This window comes from Amblyomma mixtum, chromosome 10 (assembly GCF_055824585.1).
Source record: "Amblyomma mixtum isolate Tamu chromosome 10, ASM5582458v1, whole genome shotgun sequence".
NCBI lineage: Eukaryota > Metazoa > Arthropoda > Arachnida > Ixodida > Ixodidae > Amblyomma > Amblyomma mixtum.
The window spans coordinates 142,771,072-142,779,380 of record NC_143021.1 but is presented as its reverse complement, the minus strand read 5'-3'; the positions used below and the strand labels follow the sequence as shown (position 1 = coordinate 142,779,380).

At 51.5% G+C, this 8,309-nt stretch overlaps 2 pseudogenes; both read left to right on the top strand.

Moving 5' to 3' along the window:
- The first annotated feature begins 1,946 nt into the window (after positions 1-1,946).
- On the top strand, positions 1,947-4,400 carry LOC149327160 (uncharacterized; annotated as a pseudogene).
- Positions 4,401-4,576: 176 nt separating this feature from the next.
- LOC149327159 (uncharacterized) lies at positions 4,577-5,419 on the top strand (annotated as a pseudogene).
- The last annotated feature ends 2,890 nt before the right edge of the window (positions 5,420-8,309 follow it).

Sequence of the window (8,309 nt, the reverse complement as noted above, 5' to 3'; positions counted from 1 at the left end):
ATTTAGATCCGAACCAATTCATTCTTGGGTAATTTCTCACTTGTTCATATTTCTTTCTAGTGGGGGCTTCCTGCGGGGACTTTTTTTTCAAGCAATGCAAAAAGAATGCACAAAGCGCAAAAGGAAGAGGACGAACAAAGAAACCACACGGACAAGGCGCTTACTGCAACTGCAATCTTTTAATGCACGATCTTGCCTTTATAGCATGAATGTTCCGCTTCCACTTCTTTTGTTGTGTCTACGTTTAAGGAGAGCCTCCAACCTCTGGTTTTGACATTCGAAGCTCCAGAAAATGATAGCATACGCTTCCTAGACCTCACCCTCCGTTTCTCAACGAACCATGTACGCTGGTGCTATGAGCCCAGAGCCCAAAAGCCCCTCCTCCCCAGTGATTCTGCGCATTCCAAAGTAGTTAAAAGAGGCATCATCAGCCTGTGTTTTAGGAATGCCATTGAAAAGTCATGCCGTCACCTTCAAACGCATAGTTTTGACATGCAACTTTCGGGCCTTGTAGCCGCTGTATAACAACAACAACGGCTGTGTTCTGTGGCTTGCCGCTTGTTAAAGAAACAACATCTGGGAAGTAAGGCCGATCAACAGGATCACACCAATAAGAGGACGGTTGTCCTTCCGTACATGCATACTGTTAGCCACAATGTGAAGAAAATTGCAAGCAGGATTGGCGGAAAAGTTCTTTTCTCGGCACCTGTAAAGCTCGGTAGACTCTGCGCGAAGGTTATTTGCGAAGAGGCATCACCCAAACAGTGCTTCATAAAACACCGTGAACCTTTTGTACCATGTGAGGTGGGGGTTGTTTGCAGCATTCCTTTGACTTGCGGGAGACAGTACATCGGACAAACTGGAAGATGTTTTAATGAACGCTTGCTTGAGCATAATAATGACATGAGGAATGTGGCCATCAAAGGCCACCGTGCTGCACACTGCAGATGGTGCGAAGGATGTAACCCTATCTTCTCCGATGCACGTGTCATCACAAGGCACAAACAGAAGGACACCAGGGAAATTGTCGAAGCATTCCTAATCCCAAAAGCTGGTGAGGCTTGTGTTCGCAACCCCTCTGTGGCATTGACAAGAAAGGAACTTGTGTACTTGGGCGAGAGTGTGCATTGTTGTGCCTGAACCCTCATGGCGTCTGGCCTGTCTGGGAACCAGAGCTGTGCGCCCGCCGTCGCGCAAAACAGGCACGGACTCGCCGCCATGGAACGGCGTCATCCTGGCTGGCCGGCTGACCCTTCCTCCTCCTCCTCCTCCTCACTAGCGTCGGATCGAGCCAATCCGAGCGGTGTCCTGTGGCGTGACCTTATCGGAGAAGAGGAACGCCGGGTGCAGAGGAACGCAACGGTCACCGGCGGCTATAAGAGGAGAGCCGCACTGAGACGCGGGAGCAGACGGGCAGCAGACACGCCATCGTGCCAGAGAGACGCTCTCCGCAGGGCCTCGTCCTAGCCCGTTGTGCTCACGGCCCTTGTACATTAATGTAAAAAGCCTTGTAAATATTGTACATAAACGTCCGTTCACTAACCGTCGCATCGACCGTTCTTCGCTCAGGTCTGCTGAACAGAGGCAGCAGACTGAGACGCACCAAGTCGCAACAGTGGTGGCAGCGGTGGGATGTCGCGTCCCAACAGTGGTGGCAGCGGTGGGATGGACCGGCGTCAGATACTTCGGCGCGGTGAGTGCCTGATCTTGTGCCCTCAATTCGCCAGACTGCTCTAGCACACGTGATTGTAGTCTAAGTAGGGCTGTGTGTAGCACTGTAGCTTTGCCGTTTCGAGCCAAGTCGGAGTGCTGTGAAACGAAAGCTAGTGCAGAGGGTGTTAGCAAGGCTTTGTTGCAAAGAATTGCCTGCGCGTTTCATACTAGTAGTGCTATAGTAGTGAGCGGCAAGGGAATTCTAAGCAAAGGGCGAACAGCAAGTGGCTATTGTGTGCGATGGAGAACCTTAAAGTGAAGGAACTCATCGAAATTTGTAAAGAGGTGGGCATCGATTTGGGCCCCGCAAAACGAAAGCATGCACTTCTTGAGGTCATGCGGGCTCAGGAAGTAACGGCTGAGGAAGCCAACGAGGCCTGGGATGAGATGAAGGAACGCCGTGAGCGCGAAGACGCAGAGCGAGAGCGACAAGAACGCTGTGAGCGCAAAGACGCAGATAGAAAGGAACGCCAAGAGAATAGGGAACAAGAGAGAAACATGAAAGAGTTGGAGCTGCGGCGAAGCTCGACGGCGTCTAGCGTATCATCAACGACGGTGCAGGCTAACGGTCAAAGAATCCGAGACCAACTGCCACCGTTCGTAATCGGTGAGGACATGGCAAAATATCTTGTAAAATTTGAGCATGTCTGCGAGAGAAATGTCCTTGAACGGGCACTCTGGGCACAGAATTTGCTAGCTCTGCTTCCCGGGGAAGCGTCTGACGTGATAACGTGTTCGTCGAAGGAGGCGTTCGAGAGCTACGAAGAGGACAAAGAGGCCCTGTTGAGGAAATATAAGCTCTCGCCTGAGGCGTTCCGGCAAAGGTCCCGGTACGTAAAAAAAGGCAGTGAGTCGCACACTGGCTGAAAGCCGACCTAGTTGAATGGCTCAAGGGCGAGGGAGTTTATGACGATCGAGATAAGGTGGTAGAATGCATTGCGCTAGAGCAACTCCATCGCTGCATCCAGGATGATGTAAGGCTGTGGCTGCAGGATAGGCTTACTGAGGTTAAGCTCAATAAGGCAGCCGAGCTGCCTGAGGAGTACTATACTCGCCGAAACCTGCACAGCAGGGCATTACGCATCGAAAAAGCGGAAATAAAGGACGCTTCTCCAAGGAAGCCTGCTGGAAAGAAACAGTTCGCGCGTCGCGATTATCGAAAAGATGTGTCTGCTTTAAAGGAGGCGGTGGGTGAAGAACAAAAGGAGTTAAGGAAATCTGACGATGCTCCTAGGCAGCGCGCTGATGCCGCGCGCGCATTTGAGTCACGGAGGCCTTTGACATGCTACCACTGCAAAAAGGAAGGGCATATCGCGGCAAACTGTAGGCAAACGGTTGCTTTTGCAACGGTTCGGGAGGCAGACAAGAATATGCGGTTGTTGGAACCCTATATGCAGGAGATTAGTGTGAACGGTAAGAGGTGCAGAGCTCTTAGAGACTCGGCGGCAACTATGGACGTTGTCCACCCGTCTTTAGTTTCTCCGAATGACTTTACAGGAGAATGCGCGTGGATAAGGCAAGTTGCCGAGGAGCAATGTGCTTGCTTACCGATCGCTACAGTGATCGTTGAGGGTCCTTTTGGTCAGCTTAACACCGAGGCGGCCGTGTCTGCCGCCCTCCCTGAGCATTTTCCTTACCTCTTTTCGAACAGCTCAGAGCAGCTTCTGAAGGATAGAGGCAAATCGTTCTTTGCCAGTATAGCATACATGGCCCTTACGCGTTCTCAAGCGCGGAAGCTTTCGCAGAAACTGAACCTTGCACCGGAGAGAGAAACACCGATCGGGAAGGCGGATGAGCATTGCAGCTTGGGTACGATGTCGGTAGATCCTCGGGCGGAGGACTCTAGGGGAAGCAGAGAGCTCGCTGTTGACGTAACTGAAAACATCTTCACCGCTAGTGGCAACGAGAAGGTAACAGTACCACCGCTGAGCGATGCAAACTCAACATTGACCCCAGTTTCTGACAGTTGGCACGAGCTAACTCAGGTTGACAGAGCTACGCTCGTTCGGGAACAGCAGGAAGATAGCTCTATAAAAGCTTTGCTGGATAATGCTAAACTGGGAACAAAGAAAAAGAATGTTTCATTTCACGAGAAATCCGGCTTGTGGTACCGCAGTTACACTGACGCCCGTGGTCGTAAGTACGAACAGCTTTTGATCCCACAAAAGTATCGCCGTCAGCTATTCAACATTGCGCATGAAAATGCGTGGGCAGGGCACCTCGGCTTGAAAAAGACCAAAGCTAGGCTCGCCCAAGAGTATTACTGGCCTCATTGCTGGAAGGACATTGAAAGCTTTGTGCGCTCCTGCGACACATGCCAGAGAGTAGGCAAGCCTACCGACAAGTGGAAGGCGCCCATGAAGCTGGTGCTAATCATGACTAAACCCTTCCGCCGGTTGGTAATTGACATTGTAGGACCACTGCCCGAGTCCAAGAACGGTTCTCGGTACATTCTGACTGCTCTGTGTGTCGCGACAAAGTTTCCTGAAGCGATACCACTCAAGGAGCTCAATTCTCCTCAGGTTGTGGACGCCCTTCTCTCAGTTTTCGCTCGTGTCGGATTTCCTTCGGAAATTCAGTGTGACAACGGCAGCGTCTTTACCAGCTGCCTAACCTCTACTTTTTTCGAAAGGTGTGGTATCAGGATCGTACACAGCTCGATCAATCACTCGCAAACAATCCAGTAGAGCGAATGCACTCTGTGCTTAAAAGATTATTGAGGGCCCTTTGATTTGAGCGCGAACGCGTTTGGGAAGCCTGCGTGCCTGCAGCTATGTTCGCTTTACGGTCCGCTCCCCATGAGACCACAGGCTTCAGCCCTGCAGAACTTGTATACGGCCGGTGCTTAAGAACACCGCTGCGCATGCTGCGAGAGTCTTGGAAGGGCGATGAGGAAGACCCAAACGTGGTCACGTACGTCCTTAACCTACTTCAAAGGATTGGAAAAACGAAAGATATTGTCGAGAGCCATATGAAGGCTGCACAAGAATTGTCGAAAGAGGACTACGACAAGTCAGCAAAGAAGCGTACTTTCGAAGTGGGCAGCCAAGTAATGATACTGCGACCGTCTAAGAAAAATAAGCTTGGGGTCCAGTGGGAGGGGCCAGCGAACGTAGTATCGAAACTTTCTGATGCCAACTACGAAGTTAAACTAGGCAGAATGCATAACAAAATCTATCATAGTAATCTGATGAAACCGTACATTCAGCGGCACGCTGTTGTGAATGTGATTTTGAATGGTTCGGAAGAGGGAGGTGCCGAAATTCTGACCTCTGCGGACATGAAGGGATGCGGTTCGGATGTACTGTTAGAACAGGTCAACTTAGAACCACGTCTAAGCCAAGCCGAGAAGGAAGACTTAAGACGGATTATTTCTTAGTTCGAAAAGGTCTTTTCGGATCGTCCCGGAAAGACGACGCTAATAGCGCAAGATATCGAGCTAACGTGTGAAGAACCGATCCGTAGTAAGCCATATCGCTGTTCTCCCATACAGAAAGAAATCATAGCAGGTGAGATCAAGCGAATGTGCGACCTGGGAGTCATAGTACCGGATGAGAGCGATTACACATCGCCCTTGATACTAGTCCAAGTACCAGGAAAAGATCCCAGACCGTGCATTGATTACCGGCGACTAAACGCGGTTACCCGGGATCAGACCTACCCGATACCAAACCTTGAGGAAAGGGTGGAGACAGTGTCAAAGTAGAATTACATATCCACGCTAGACCTCGTGCGAGGCTATTGGCAAGTGCCCCTTACAGAGCGCGCAAGCCGCTACGCCGCGTTTGTTTCCCCATTCGGGACGTTCCGCCCAGTAATGTTGAGTTTCGGACTTAAAAACGCGCCATATTGCTTCTCCAATCTAATGGACCAAGTGCTCCATGGTCTGTCCGAGTACGCAGTCCCGTATCTCAACGATGTCGCCATCTTCTCTAATACATGGGAAGAACATGTAGATCACTTACGAGTCGTGCTGAGCAGGCTGAAAGATGCAGGCCTTACAGTCAAACCTGCTAAATGTCATCTAGGTTGCGCCGAAGTGACTTACCTAGGGCATGTCGTGGGGCGTGGCCGGCGTAGACCGTCTGAAATCAAAGTAGCCGCTGTCGTAAACTACCCCCGGCCAACCACTAAGACCGAGATAAGGAGCTTTCTAGGCTTGACTGGATATTACCAGCATTATGTGAAAGATTACTCGGCGCTCGCCAGTCCTCTCACAGACGCGCTTCGAAAGTCAGAGCCCGTGAAGGTGAGATGGGACCAAAAGAAAGAGAACGCGTTTCAAATGCTGAAACAAGCCTTGAGCGAGCAGCGAGTACTAATGGCACCTGATTTTTCAAAAGGCTTCATAATTCAGTGTGATGCAAGTGATCGGGGAATGGGAGCTGTGCTATGCCAAGAGGATGATAACGGCAATGAAAGGCCAGTTTTGTACTTAAGCCGTAAGTTGACATGCCGAGAAGAGGCGTACAGTACATCTGAAAAAGAATGCGCCTGCCTTGTATGGGCCGTTCAGAAGCTTGCCTGCTACGTCACCGGTTCCAAGTTCGTTGTAGAAACTGACAACTGCCCATTAACTTGGTTAAATAATATGTCTTCTAAGAGCGGCCGGCTGCTGAGGTGGAGTATGACACTCCAGCAGCACAATCTTGTCGTTCGTTATAAGAAGGGCAAGTTAAACACGAATGCAGACGCACTAAGCCGTGCGCTCTGAGCCAGGCTGCCTTAGACCTCTTCGCGACACTTTTGTCGCTTCGTGAACGGTTGTCAAGTGCGCTCGTAAATTGGGGCAAAATTGATGTCCTCATCGGTGACCTCAGCCGATGGTTCTCCTGCCCAAGTGATCTCAAGAGAGCCAAATTTATTGTCGATTCATTTATTTCGTGTGTTACATGCGTTTCGCACTTTGAGTTAATTACTTTAGAGTTCTTGTGTCCCGCATGTGTCTCTTGTTGAAGAGGGAACAAAAGGGGAGGGGGGGGGGGCATAAATGTAGCCAGCCTAGTTTTGTGGCCTTAAAGTCTGGCAGTTTGACGGGTGGCAGAGGGCACTTGCTCGTGTTGTGTGTTGCCTGTTGTCGGTCGATTCCTGGCAAGGTGCACAGTCATGCACGACCGGTGCCGAGCAGCAAGTCCTTCCGGAGGACCGAGAAAAGCTGGTCCAGACACCTGGGCGAGGCGGAGGCACAGCGATCCTGTCCTGCGAGCGGGGCCTGTTCACGGAAAGGAGCATGGAGCCACCTGCGGCTGAACACCGGACGGGAACTGGGAGGAGCCTGGTGTTCGAGCGCGCCCCGCATCCGAGCCACGCGGAAGCAGCTCGTCTTCGTGGCGCATTGTCTGGCGGCGGGGGTGCTGTTGTGCCTGAACCCTCATGGCGTCTGGCCTGTCTGGGAACCAGAGCTGTGCGCCCGCCGTCGGGCAAAACAGGCACGGACTCGCCGCCATAGCACGGCGTCATCCTGGCTGGCCGGTTGACCCTTCCTCCTCCTCCTCACTAGCGTCGGATCGAGCCAATCCGAGCGGTGGCCTGTGGCGTGACCTTATCGGAGAAGAGGAACGCCGGGTGCAGAGGAACGCAACGGTCACCGGCGGCTATAAGAGGAGAGCCGCACTGAGACGCGGGAGCAGACGGGCAGCAGACACGCCATAGTGCCAGAGAGACGCTCTCCGCAGGGCCTCGCCCTAGCCCGTTGTGCTCACGGCCCTTGTACAGGTGCCCCAAAAGTAATACGGAGCACGCGAGCGGTGGCAGAAATGAAAAAAAAAACTGCATGCCAGCGCAGTCTATCAGCAGATGCGCGGCAAAGAGCAAAGGGGCGTCGGCACATCCGGCTGACCCATCTCGATAACTTGATGCTCGCGTTATCGCCGCCACGAGCGAAGCTGCGCTGCTACCACCCCTGCCCGCCAGGGGCGCTTTCAATACCTCATGGTTTGTTGTTCGTCCGGGCCGTGCATAAATGTTTGCCATCGGCACCGTGCGCTTTATGCTTCGTCAGGACGTGCATTATTTTTGTCTGTGGAGCAGCCGAAGTCTGTGCTACACATGCCGGCGAGTTTGTGCGCTGACGGGTATAAGCACTCGAGCAACGTTTCGGCAAATGCGGTGACAACTTTTCTTCGCTCTAGGGAACGCATGAGAAGCAAAAAAAAAAAACAAAAACAATACCATGCGTGGGCTGTCTCGGATAAAAATAGGTGCTCAACGGCATAGCAAGTGGGCAAATAATTTAAGACCATTTTCTTCCACACAAATTCACTTTCTTGCACTGAACAACCTTCGAGAGCAACCCGGATACGTCGACTCATTATACGAGTCCCTTCCTCGACGTATGTTCGATGTTATTAACGTGAGCGGGAGCTTCACCCGTCCTTAAACTTTGAGTTTGCATGAAAAGTGCGTTTGGAAGTTGTATTTTAATCGCCTCCACCCTGTTGCCCTTTTCTCCTTTGCATGTTTGCAAAATATCGCCTATAGGGGACGACTAAATGAGAGACAAGCTCGTTTTTCGTTCGTCTTTTTTTCCTCTATTGTAAGAAAGCAAATTTGTGCCAAGGGAAGTGATCCTTAATTAGTTCAGTTGCTATACCGTT